Source organism: Rattus norvegicus, chromosome 1, assembly GCF_021556685.1.
Source record: "Rattus norvegicus strain SHRSP/BbbUtx chromosome 1, alternate assembly SHRSP_T2T, whole genome shotgun sequence".
In the NCBI taxonomy this organism is placed as follows: Eukaryota; Metazoa; Chordata; class Mammalia; order Rodentia; family Muridae; genus Rattus; species Rattus norvegicus.
Window position 1 is genome coordinate 239,156,801 of NC_141534.1, and position 12,470 is coordinate 239,169,270.

At 47.8% G+C, this 12,470-nt stretch overlaps 1 protein-coding gene across 2 annotated transcripts in view; it reads right to left on the reverse strand.

Moving 5' to 3' along the window:
- The window catches only part of Glis3 (GLIS family zinc finger 3), a 423,182-nt gene extending 415,564 nt beyond the window's left edge, over positions 1-7,618 (reverse strand). For both annotated transcript variants that reach the window (NM_001432483.1, NM_001432482.1), the window contains 1 exon segment: positions 6,995-7,618. The gene's annotated coding sequence lies outside the window, so the exon portion shown is untranslated.
- Between the last annotated feature and the right edge of the window lie 4,852 nt (positions 7,619-12,470).

Below are 12,470 nucleotides of genomic sequence, written 5' to 3' on the forward strand. Positions count from 1 at the left end.
GTTGTTGTTGTTTTGGGGGTTTTTGTTGTTGTTATTGTTGCTTTGGTTGTTGGTTTGTTTCGAGACAGGGTTTTTTTCCTCTGAGTACCCTTGGCTATCCTGGAATTTACTCTCTAGACCAGATTGGCCTTAAGCTCACAGAAATCCTCCGGGCCCCTGCCCCTCCCCCACAGCACTCGCCCAGCCCCCATGGCCAGCAGCTCACAGAGATCTTCCTGCCCCTCCCCCACTCCCCCACCCCCGCCCTCACCTCCACCTCCCCCACCCCAGTGCTGGGATTAAAGGCAGGCACCATCACCAGCCAGCCTAGCTTTTTTTTTTTTTTTTTAAGATGAAATAATACAAAGCTAATTCCTATCACTGCTGTCTATCACAACAGCAATCAATCATGTGTGCTGAGAGGCAGCCCCCAAGCAATTGACAGAAACAGTTTCAAAACAACTCACAAAGGGATCTAAAGAAACAGTGAAGAGATGAAGAGTACCTGACCGGAATTCTTTAAAGGACCTGGTTCAGTTCCTAGCGGCTCACCGGGCACCTCATAGCCGTCTAACTCAGATCCAAGGGATCAAAACCAAAACAAAACAAATAAACATAATCTTGCCTTCCAGACCTCAGGGATGCATGTGGTGAACAGACATAGATGTCTGTCCTCAAAGTGAAGCCATACCCCTGATAGTATAACCAGAATATGGAATTGGCTGTTAAGTTAGCATGGCTCGATTTTTGAGGACTACGTCTTTTGAAATGTGTTCCTAATATGAGTGAACCATCAGATCCTGAGATGAAGAATCTGAAACAGGGAAAAAATGAATTCATCCCCCATGACGTCACCCTGAATTAATTACACCTGCACTACTGAGGAACTAAGTCCCCACATGGCCATCATTTGCGACACAAAGGCTTCTTTAAAAACAAAAAAACAAAAAACGGGGAACCTGGCTGGAGAGTGTTCTTTGCAAAGAAAATATGAAAATCCATCCTCACACAAAGAAGTCCGCAGAAAGTGAACTATGCCTAAATGAAAAGAGGGCTCTTTGTCCTTTGGCTGGTGGAACCTACCACTCGGTCCACAGGAATGGCTATTGGTAAAGCTAAAAACCACAATTTTGTCCAAAGGGTAAGAAACAGCTACCTGCAGAAGACTCTAGAAGCACAATTGGCCATTCAGTGCGGAAGAGTCGAGCTTGTTAAAGAATGTCTGTCACACGTAGTGAGTGATTTCTCTCCTTCGCTGTAGTTACCGCTTAAAAGTAACCAGGGTAAGTATTTTTAGTCACTGGTAGACAGACATTTTATACAAGTTAAATCTGTTCACTGACATCAGGGAAGAAGTATGAATGTCCACAACAATGACTAGGCCTTTACCCAACATGACAACATATTTATTAAAAATTTTGTCTAAACCTTCATGGATGACTCAGCCGAGTTACAGACAGGAGTGGAGCTTATTGGTCATGCTAAAAAGGCTGGGAAAACATTAATCTACTTCTTCACACACAAAAACAGCAAGAGTCGACCTCAGTCTTCGCCTCCGGTTGGTTTCTGTGTACAGTGTTCATCAGGCCTAGAAATGAAACCTGGAGGCCCTGGCTCAGGAGCGTAAAAACCACGGACGTTCAGAAATACTGGTCACTTTATCAAGGAGCCCGGGACAAGGTCAGATCTTGTGCTCATGCCTATCTGCCCATCTCTGGTTCCGTAAGGCTTACTCTGCCCCTGCAGGAGGGTGCAAGGCTTTCATGTTCTTGGCCTAGAGATCACAGCAGACAAGAATGGCCCCGTGACTTTCTTCATCTCAACTATGCGCTCAGCTGTGTGGCGTCTGAGACTCAAGCCCTTGCAGACAAAGCGACTAATTTTTGTTCTCAAGACAGAATATAATTGGGTTGCTGCTCTGACACACTGCCTTGAAATCTGCCTCCAGAGTTTCCCAGAACCCTTTCCTTTTCTACAGTGTACATATGGACGGACGGACGTGTGCAGACTGAGTGGAAGGGTGGATTTGCATACGCATGCGGAAACCAGAGGGCAACCCTAAGTGTCAAACCCAGGAATGCAGTCCACCTCCTTTAAAACAAAGTCTCTCCTGACCTAGAGCCTGCCAGTTAAGCCACACCAGCTGGCCAGTGAATTCCCCCTGGGTCCCCTTGCCCCTGCTTCCCCAGCACTGGCTTTGCAGGGGTGCAGCATGCGAAACATTTTACCTAGGCTCTAGGAGCCGGATTCTGTTCGTGCTGAAAGAGTTGGGAAAACATTCATCTATTTCTGCACATGGTCCTCACGCTTGCAAGGCAGGCGTTTTACCAAGTGAACCCCCACCCCAAAGCTACTCTTTCATGCCCTTCACCATCCTACGTTGGTCTCTCTGTCTCTTATCTGTCAAGTGGGGCTACTCATGCCAAGATATAACTGCTCACAACACTACAGAGTGATACGTAAGAAGACGCATGTCATCTTAAGCACAGTGCCAAGAACATACAAGAACTTGTTAACTTCTTTACTCCGTGCAGGCTGTGTTTCACATCCCTACCATTCTACAGCGCATGGGGATACCTGCCTGTTTCATTTCCCCATCTAATTTCTCACTGAGTTTGGTGGTTAGGTCTAATTTACCTTTGAACTCACCCAAGCTCTTGTATTTACAGATTGTCCTGCACTGTCCTTTACACCATATATATATATATATATATATATATATATATATATATATATGAATGAATGATACGTATATATATGATACGTATATATGATACGTATATATATATATGCATGCTGTGGGGTGTCGGCCCCTCCTACCGGGGCTACCAATATATACTCTGTAGCATTTTTCCTGCTCACCTGGAGTCACACCAAGCATCTTAGTCATGTTGGTACCAGACTGTCACCAGGTATAGATAGGACCCATTCTACATCAAATTAAATAATGCTTGTCTCCAAGCCAAACTGTTTCCATCTCCTTTTTTAAACAAAAAAATTAATTTGTCTGATCTGTTCTGTGCAGATCAAACAAAGCTAGAACTATTTCCAATAGCAGGAGATACGCATTCAATACAGGAACATGGGACATTCTCCACCTTCCCGACACTATGACCTTTTAATATAGTTCATGTTGTGGTGACCTCAACCATAAAACTACTTAATTGCTACTTCATCACTGTAATTTTGTTACTGTTATGAATAATACAAATATCTGATATGTAACATCCCAAGGGGTCGCAACCCACAGGTTGAGAACCACTGCCTTATACGGCAGCCACTGGCGGTGTCTGTGACAGATGTTCCTGGGAGGCTGGTAGGTTGGTCGTGTCCTGTTTATGAAGCTAGCAGGTATGTTCTTCCATTTCGATATTTTTTCTATCTCAACAAAAATATCAGCCTGTGTGTCAACTACACCTAAAGTAGGTAACTAGGAAAACTTGAAACTGTGGCATCTTTTAATTCAGTTTATCTTAATTCCATGTTCAATGATGCATTTTGTCTCCTCCTTGAATTAAAAATTGTATTAAGACTACTTATGTGCCCTTTTTTTCCTTTTACTTCAGTCCTGATTGAGTTTATGAGGAAACATAAAAGAGTTAAGCCTGTATGTATTGATACTTTATTTATAATATAACTTCCTCTATAGGAAAATAATTGCAGAAACTCAGGAAATGACTTCTCAACAAAAGCTAAGCGTGAGCTCTGGTGCCTCTTCCTGGATCAGCTCCTTAAAAGTAACTCTTGCCATCTTGGAGAATTACAAAGTAACAGTCCAACTATAGTGATCAATAACTAGGACTCAAGAAGTCAATGTAGACAGTATGACCTCAGGCCTACTTTACTGGCAGTAAAGAAGGGGGCTAGTGAGTAAGAGAACAGTGGCCTATCCTCTAAGATTGGACAACCCTGTCTGCCACTTACATATAGGCAGAGCTTTTATAAAACATCACTTCCATTTATTCAACTCTCCCCGTTTGTTTTTGGTCAGGCAAAAATTCAACCCACAAGGTAGACTCCAGAGTCCATCCAAAAAAAGTCGCTTCTCTTTTGGAATGAGGACCAACCAACCCCATGTGTCCAACCTATGCTAACCTGAAGAACACTGGTAGAATCACCAATGAAATTGGCCAATACAGTGGAAGAATCGATGACTTGAAGGAAGGCCACTCGTCCTGAATTGACCCCAAGGGAAGCAAGGGGAGAGGCAATCAACCCAGCGAACACAGAAGTAATTACTCAAGAAGGCTAGAGTCAGGGTTGGGGATTTAGCTCAGTGGTAGAGCGCTTGCCTAGGAAGCGCAAGGCCCTGGGTTCGGTCCCCAGCTCCGGAAAAAAAAGAACAAAAAAAAAAAAAAAAAAGGCCAGAGTCCTCCTGACAGAAAAGAGATGGACGAAGTACCAATAAGAATGGGAATAAAGCCTCCTTCAGTTCAAGGGGGAGGGGGCTGGAGTTGGTCTCAGAGAAAACTGTGGCAGATTCTAGTAAAGGCATTAATGTCAGCAGTTCTCACTAGAGAGGAAAAAGGGAGGAAATGCCCTCTCACACAGTTCTCTCTCTAGATAGTTTCCAGGCACTGTTATTCTGCAAACTTTTGCAGGTTGCACCTGTGTTGTGTAGCCTCACTGGAAACAAAAGAGAAAAAAAAAAGAGTAAGATTTAAACTAACACAAATTCATTTTTACAATGAATCAAAGTTCCTAATTTAGTCTAAAAGTTGAAGTCCAATGGGCAAGGAGACATTTAGGGAACCGGGCCTGGCTACTTCCCAATGAAGAAATCGTGACTCATCAAAGCTTCAGAACAGACACAAGAGAGTTTGCATTTGTCTTGAGTTCGTTCACCTTTGGGCCAAGAAATGCTCTCAACTCTGAGCTTCAGTGTTTTTCCTGGATGCTTACGTTTGGCAGGGGTTCTTGGGCAAAACCCCTTGAGTCTCTAGGTCTTGCTTTCCCCAGGTCCTGTCTGACTTTTAACAGTTCCTGATTGAGGTCCCAAAACCCTAAGAGAATTGGTCCACTGGGGGGAGCTGTATGAACTTTTTCCTCACCAACTCTAGGGCCACTTGAGACCACTACCCCCAATTGAAGAGATGTTGAACTCCTAAAGCTCTAAGGAATTGGGAAGGTGTCCACTCCTGGAGAGAGACCGTTGGCAATCGCTGGAGTGCTGTCCCTGCAGGCACTGCTCCTGAGAATTCCGGAAGTGACCCCCTACCCTGTATCCCATGAGATCTAGCGGATGTCAAGAAAGACAAGCCAGGAAGGGAGGTACATGGAGCAGAGGATCCAGGAGTAGCAGAGGGGCTGCGAAGCCAAGATGTGCGTGCAGTCCGAGCCAGTGGATGAACAACACTCCTAGGGTCCTCAACACCCTCCCCCAAACCCCACACCCACACCTTTGCCCCGCGGGGGTCTTGGGTCCTAGCCCTCGGGCTCTCCGGAGGTGCGCGAGGGGCGGGTCCGGAGGTGAAGGCTCCAGGGCCCTTCGTGGTGCTCCCTGCTACCAGGCCGCCCCCGCTCTGCCCCCGCCCCCCACCCGCGGCGTGTCAGCCAGCCAGCAAGTGAGCGAACGCAACAAAACAAAACAAACTCGTGCCGGCTTCCTGTTGTGCAACCTCTTACTGAGTAAGTGAGGGGCTGAAAGGCCGCCGCCAGCCGCCAGTTAGGAAGCTGGGCTGCGGGGGACCCTGTTGGTGGGAGCCTTCGGGTACATACAACTCTGCACTATGTCCGTCCCAACTACGGGACGACTGCCCTCCCCACCCCCAGGAGTCTCGTTTTGCTGTCGCCTCCCAAACACACTAACAGGTCTAAGGACGCGACCTCGCCGAACCCTTTTGCCAAAAGGAAGAAAAAAAAAAGGAAGGGGGAGAGAGAGAGAGAGAGAGAGAGAGAGAGAGAGAGAGAGAGAGAGAGAGAGAGAGAGAGAGAGAAGAAACCTCCAAGAAAATAAAAGAAACCTCCAAAAGTTCCTCCAGGTACCTACTTGAATCATCCATACAATGACAAATCCTACCCGGTCAAGGTTTTCAGACACTTGGGTGAATTCCTCGTCCCCTGGGCGACTTGTCAGCTCTAGTGAGTAACTTGGAACTGTTGCTTGGGGCAAGGTGTGTGTCTAGAAGAGCTAACAGCTCACTCACGCTTTCCAGAAATGGTCCCGACCAACTTCAAAATAGACACAGGGTCATTTGTAGGGACCAGAGCCTTGAAGCCGGACTCGAGACTGAGACATTTCCCAAACAGTGCTGACATTTTGTCCCCGGCCCATAAAAATGTAAACGCTAGGTGACAAACCCGGCGGGGAGGGCTGGTGTCTGAATGTGTCTGCGAGTTCGTGGCGTGGGAGGTTACAGTTGAAAGCTTGGCGGCTACGGGTCAGTGCCCCGCTCCTAGCTAGTAGCTGTGCCCCCAAACCCGAGGACCTCCCAGAACAATGGGGACAGCAACTTGGATGAGATGCAAAAGTGGAAAAATAGCTTTCGTGGCGCTCCACAAACACGTGGAAGCCGGAAAGACAACTACAACCCCAACTGTGAGCTAAAGACCTCAGGCCACCCCACCATTCCCCACTTTGCCAAAGTTTCCCAAGGTAGGACCCCAGTACGCGCCCTGTATCTGGCCCAGGTTGTGTAGTCTTCTGGAACCTGTATTTTCTATTAAAAGTCACGGAGACGCTTCCCTCATAAGCGAAACTTCCTCACCTTGTTGGTTTCCTTTCTCTCTACACTCGCGCGCTCTTAGGCAACTGACAACCAGTTTGATGGCTAAATGAATATTTCCATCAGCCTCGGTAAGGTGTGCCTAGGTTCCTAGAAGCCCTGTCAGTCTGGAGGAGTTGGGGTGCTCGTGTCCTCAAACCCGCGCGAATGCCACCTAGCCCCTAGCCGGCGTCTAGAAACTATTTCTAATCCCGAGTTTGCGTCTCAGAGCTTGACCGCCCCCACACTCTCTAGCGCCTTCTCTCTCCGTCCCTCGCCTGCGGAACAAAGTTCCTATGGCATCCACTTACCAGGTAACCGGATTTCCACAACAAAGCTAGGCGAGCGGGTCCCTTCTCCCGGCCAGCCCGCGCGTGACGGCACTAGCGACGCGTGGGTGGAGGCTGAGCCCCTCAGCGCTCCACGCGAGCTCTGCCTCCTTCGGAAAGGAAAACTCGCATCCAAGCCCGCGGCCGGAGCGCGGAAACGCGGCCCGAGGGCCGTGTATGTGCACGCGCGAGGCTGCGACGGCGGCGGCGGCCCTGGGAGGAGGAGGCTGGGCAGCGGGCCGACTCTCCGCATCAGCTCCCTGTCCGCGCTACACTCAGATACACTCCAGTCATGTCTTTACAAAGTTGAGAGGCGACTTCGTGCCTGGCCCGGGGTGTTCATCCTCGCTCTGGGCCGAGGGCGATGCCTGGATGGGACCGGGCTCGGGATGCTGGCTGCCTGAGCTGGGTCGCGGCTAGAGAGCGCCGGTGCGAGCCTGGACCCGGGCCCGCCGCGGCCCCGAGGTGCGCGGCCCCTGGCGCCGGTGCCCTTGCGCGCCGCGCTCTGGGCTGCCCCGGCGGCGCAGTAGGGACGCGGCTGCAGGGAGAGGGGAAGGGGGAAGAGGGCGGGAGGGAGGCTGCCCGGCGAGGAGTGTGGATGTGTGTGCGGCCGCGAGGGCCGGCCGGCAGCCAGCTGCTTCCTGAGTGTGAGCGCCGGAGGGGGCGGGGAGGGATGGGGGCGGGCTCCTGGTCGCCAGGCCAGCCAGTGTCTCCCTCTTGACGTTCGAGCACACACGCTCCTTCCCATAAAACTCCAGAGCGGGTAACCGCGGGGAGACTCTTCACCTTTCTGGACCTATTTGTTTGGCTTTCTTTTTAACCTAAAAAAAGTGTCAGCCCTTCAACAGGACCCGTTGTCAAATCTTATGGAACAAGAAATTCTTGCAGTAAAAAAGTGGGTGATGGGGGCGCAACCCGAAAAGTGAAAGAGGGGTGCGGGGGTCTAATATGTGGGATTAGGTGCTGGTGGCAATTCCAAACCGGCTGTGGAATGCAGAGAGGATGCCAGTGACATCTTCCAGAGGGTAGAAGGAAGGAGAGAAGGTGAGGGAAGCACCAGGGTTTCACTTGAAGACGCACAGGCGGGAGGAATGGCCACACCCACCTCACAGATTTTGTGTATGTACAGAGGTACTTTCTCCTTAGAGTTCAACATCCGCGGCTCTGTATTCCACACACACACACACACACACACACACACACACACACACACACACACACCCGCTAAATTGCAGCCCTTCCTTCAGGTTTCATCAGTGCCCCCAGAAGCCTGTCACAAAAGACCTACCTGCCGTTAGTGGACCCACTGTGGATTGCCACAGAAGCAAAGAGTTCCCAGCTTGGAATCCAATGTGTGTATTACACTCGACGTCCTCCAGTCAGGCCTTTGCACAGTGGGTTTTATTCTATTCCTCTTTATGGATGAAATGAACTAGGTGCCACAGAGGCTTAGAGTACCACTAGTCTGGGACTGGAGAGATAGAAAGCTCAGTCAGTGAAATGTTTGCCTTAGGAGTGTGGCACTCGTGTTCAAACCCCCAGAACCTATGTAAAAAGTCAGGCATGGTAGTATACACTTGAAATTCCTGCACTGATTGGGAGTTGGGGAGGGGGTAGGCAGATATCCCTGGGGCTTTACTGGCCAGCCAGAATAGCAAAATCAGTGAGCTTCCAGTCCAGTGAAACATCCTGCCCAAAAATAATAAAAATAAATAAAATAAAAGGAGAAAGACACCTACACAGACCTCTGGCCTCCATGTGCATGCACAGATTTGTGCACACACACAAACACATACAATATACACAGAAAGAATTCCTCTGGTCCTTAGAGTTCATTTAAGCCCCCAAGGACACAAATTACTTAGGCCAGAAAACCAAACCCAAAAGATTGTTGGCAGTTTTTGTGTGTCTTATTTCAGCAGAAGTGTTACTAGGTCTTAATCTACGGTAATAACTAATGTCAGCAGTAGAAACCTAGTTTTCACAATGCTGTTCTCTTAGTCCTTATTATGGTCCTCGTCTCTTTTGGAGGAAGACACAAACTCTGTAAAACACCACAGTGTCTGTCAGCAGAACCAAAAGGCAAGGGAAATAAAACGGTAAGCACTGTGTTTTGTCACTCTGTCAATTTCCCGTTTCTCTCTCTCTCTGGTCTTCATCTCCTTTTAAATACAAACGCCCAAGCCCAGGATGGCAATAGATGTGTTCAGCCACATGCAAGAAAAGAAAATACAGCACACAGCAAACATCAGGAAAACGAAGAAACCAAGCGGTGGAAATCGCCATGATGATTCCATTGTGGCTAGCTATTGCAACATGCCTGACATTCACATAAAAACCCATCCTCATGAACGGCAGCCTTCAGGAGCAGAGCTGGCTGCCGAAGTCCCAAGCATCATGGGAAACTCTGCTTCTTCCCTTTTGCGGGGGCTGAAGTAAAGGCCAGGACGAAGGAGGAAAAACAGACAGGAAAAATTAAAACTTTGCCAGCATTTCAGGTAATGATGAAATGCCGTGGTTTCGATGTGTGAAGTGAAAAGACAATGTCTCGGGGCCTGAAAAGAAACTCCTGAAATGTCTCACACAATGGGAATATCAAAGCTATAAGAGAAAACGTCTAGTACCAGACCTAACTTTAATACATTACTCTTGGGAATGAGATAATAAGGAAGTTATAAGTCATTAAAGTCATTAACGTAGAGGTCCCCATATTTCCCAAGAGTGGGCATGGTGTTTTATTTAGGTGGCATTTTTACCTAATGAGTCTCTAATATTCCTAATATGTTTACCACTAAATAGGCACAGTGTTTGGGGTGGGGGCAAGAATATAGATCTGCAATGTGTTTCTATCCCAAGAGTTGTAGTAACCCTGGCGTGCCACCAGAACAAGTCTGGAGTGACTTAGAATGAAGTCTGTGCTGGTTCCGAATTGAACGGGTCAGAGGAGAGGGAGGAGAGATGGTGGGAAAAGAAACTGATGGTGGTCAGAAATGTCACGCTTCCCTCCCCAGGAGTCTCCCCATCCTTTGTCCTTAGGAATCATGCCCAGAGATCTTTCAGCCAGAGAGGTGGGAACTGTAGCCCAGCCAGCATCTTCCCTCTCCAGAGACCCACATTGTATTAATCCCAACCACTGAGTCAAGACAACTGACTCAGCAGACAGCGCCCTGCTGCCAGCTCAAGTGTACCTAATCTGTCCAAGCACAGAGACTCAAAGTTACACTTGGCGGGCTCTGCACATAGGGAGATGTTACTTAAGGCCTTCCTTCACCCTGTGCCTGGGATAGAGCAAAACCTCAAGGCCCTTGAGTATATCACTTCATCACTCCTCAAAGCCATGGAATGGCCATTAGCAATCGGAGTCTAGAAGAAAGAAAAGTGAGGTTCAGGGACGCAGAGAGCCTTGCAGGGACAGCTAAGTTTGCTGGCCCGGAATCCCTAGGTTCTTTCAACACTACTGAAACAATATAACAGGATTCTCTCTCTCTGACCATATGAAAAGCAGACAGAGGTCCCATTAGTTACTTCTTTTCATTACTCTGATACAATACCCAATAAAAGCAAGGGAGAGGTTTGTTTTGGTGCTGTCCACCAAAGAGAATTCAGAGAAATAAATGCGATTGTCTACTTGCTTTGCTATGTGTATGGGTTGAGGACCCCAGCCTCTGGGATGGTGCAGCCCACCTTCATGGTGCACTGACCTTGTAAAACATTTGTGGAAATGTCCTAAAAAACATACCCAGAGGTTTGCCTCCTAGGCGATTCTAAATTGAATCAACAGGGAAGCTTAGCCATCACACGCGTGTGTAAAGTTCACAGTCTCTAATAATCAATGTTATTGGACACAACTAAGTACACAGGGAGTGTAGAGGACACAGCAATAATTCCTCCAGGGAAGCATGGAGCAGCCTGGCTGATTGAGCTGCCTTCAAAGAATGGTCGAGAAACAATCAGCAAAAGTCCCCAGAGAGTCACAGAAGGCGCAGATCCTGCACAGCTGCAGACTCAAGGCTAAAGTCAAAACAGAGGCATTCATAACCACGTGGCTACAGCCATTGAACGCTCCTGAGGAGAAGTTAACAGTGAGCTTCAGAACTGTTATATGTGTGAATCTGTGCGGTCTAGCTGCAGTCTGTTTACAGACTTGCAAAGGGCGGGTATCAGGGCCCTGAACCTATAGAGTACCCATAGCCAGAATCAAATCTGAACTCTAGCAGGCAGATAAGATGAGCTAATAGCACCAAACACAGTACGCCTAGCTATTAAAACACAAGCCCGTGCACACACTCACACACCTGCTGACAAGAGTCCACTCAGGTAGAAATGCAGTGGAAAAAGTCAGGGTTTGCCAAACTACAGAAAAGAACTAAGTGTGTAAGGTGGAAAATTCCCATTCACCTTCCTGAAGGAGCAGGACGAATAGTGAAATACAGCAAATCTCACATTTCGGTGCTACCCATGTTTGAGCGGCCAATAAAATTTAAGTTATTCTCACCACAGGTATAGTTGGCATGGTTGGTCTAGACTCTTCTTACCCATCAGTCACTGATACAGTTTTGTGTTTTTTAAGTCCTCATTTATACGTATATGCATATCAGAATACTCTTTCTCTTCCAAGGCCAAAACTTTACATTGGAGCCTAAAATGTATCAACTTCAAACATAACTGAACAAAATAAGTAGTTTTCTTGATACAGTGCCTCTCAGTCTCTTATGAAGAGTGCTTTTTTTTTCTTCCCGGTTTATATATGCTTGAGATGCACCTAAAATTCTGCAGAGACCAATGGGCTATCTCCTGACATATTCCTGAGTGGTGTTTGCAATGGATTAACCCAAATAGAAATGAACCGTAGATGCATACGGTATTACACAATGATTCCTCTACCACTGAGCACCAGTACTGGCTGCTTTCAGAGCTGGGGAGTTCATTACCTCATTGAGATGCTGTCTTGTCTATAAGAGCCTCTGTAAGTGTCTTCCAATGGCAGTAACTTACTTTTCTCCATAGGCTCTCCATGGACTAACAGAAGCGCTGTGAACTGTTGGTAAGTAATGAATGCTAATCGAATGAATGGCTTTACTAATGAGGAACTGAAAGAATGGCTTCCCACTTTGCAGAAATGGTGGCCAACACTAACCGCTTGCTTTTGTCTCTGCAATCATTTCAATCCTGTGAACATCTGCCCACTCATTCAGTGTGCACAGGGCTCTTCAGCCTTCCATTTCCTTGATGAAGAAAATTCAGAAATCTCCACGCCAGGCTTTGCATTTGGAGGTGATCCTGGCCTGAAGCCTTCCCAGCTGACAACCATACTGCTCACTCACAACAGACCTTGAATTCTGTACAGAAAAGAAACTGCATCCTACAAGAGCCTGAGAGGAGAGTCAAGAGGGGGGTGGGGTGGGCAGCGAATAGGAATGGGGAGTGCAAGGAGGCAGGGTTACTTTTACAGAGATGA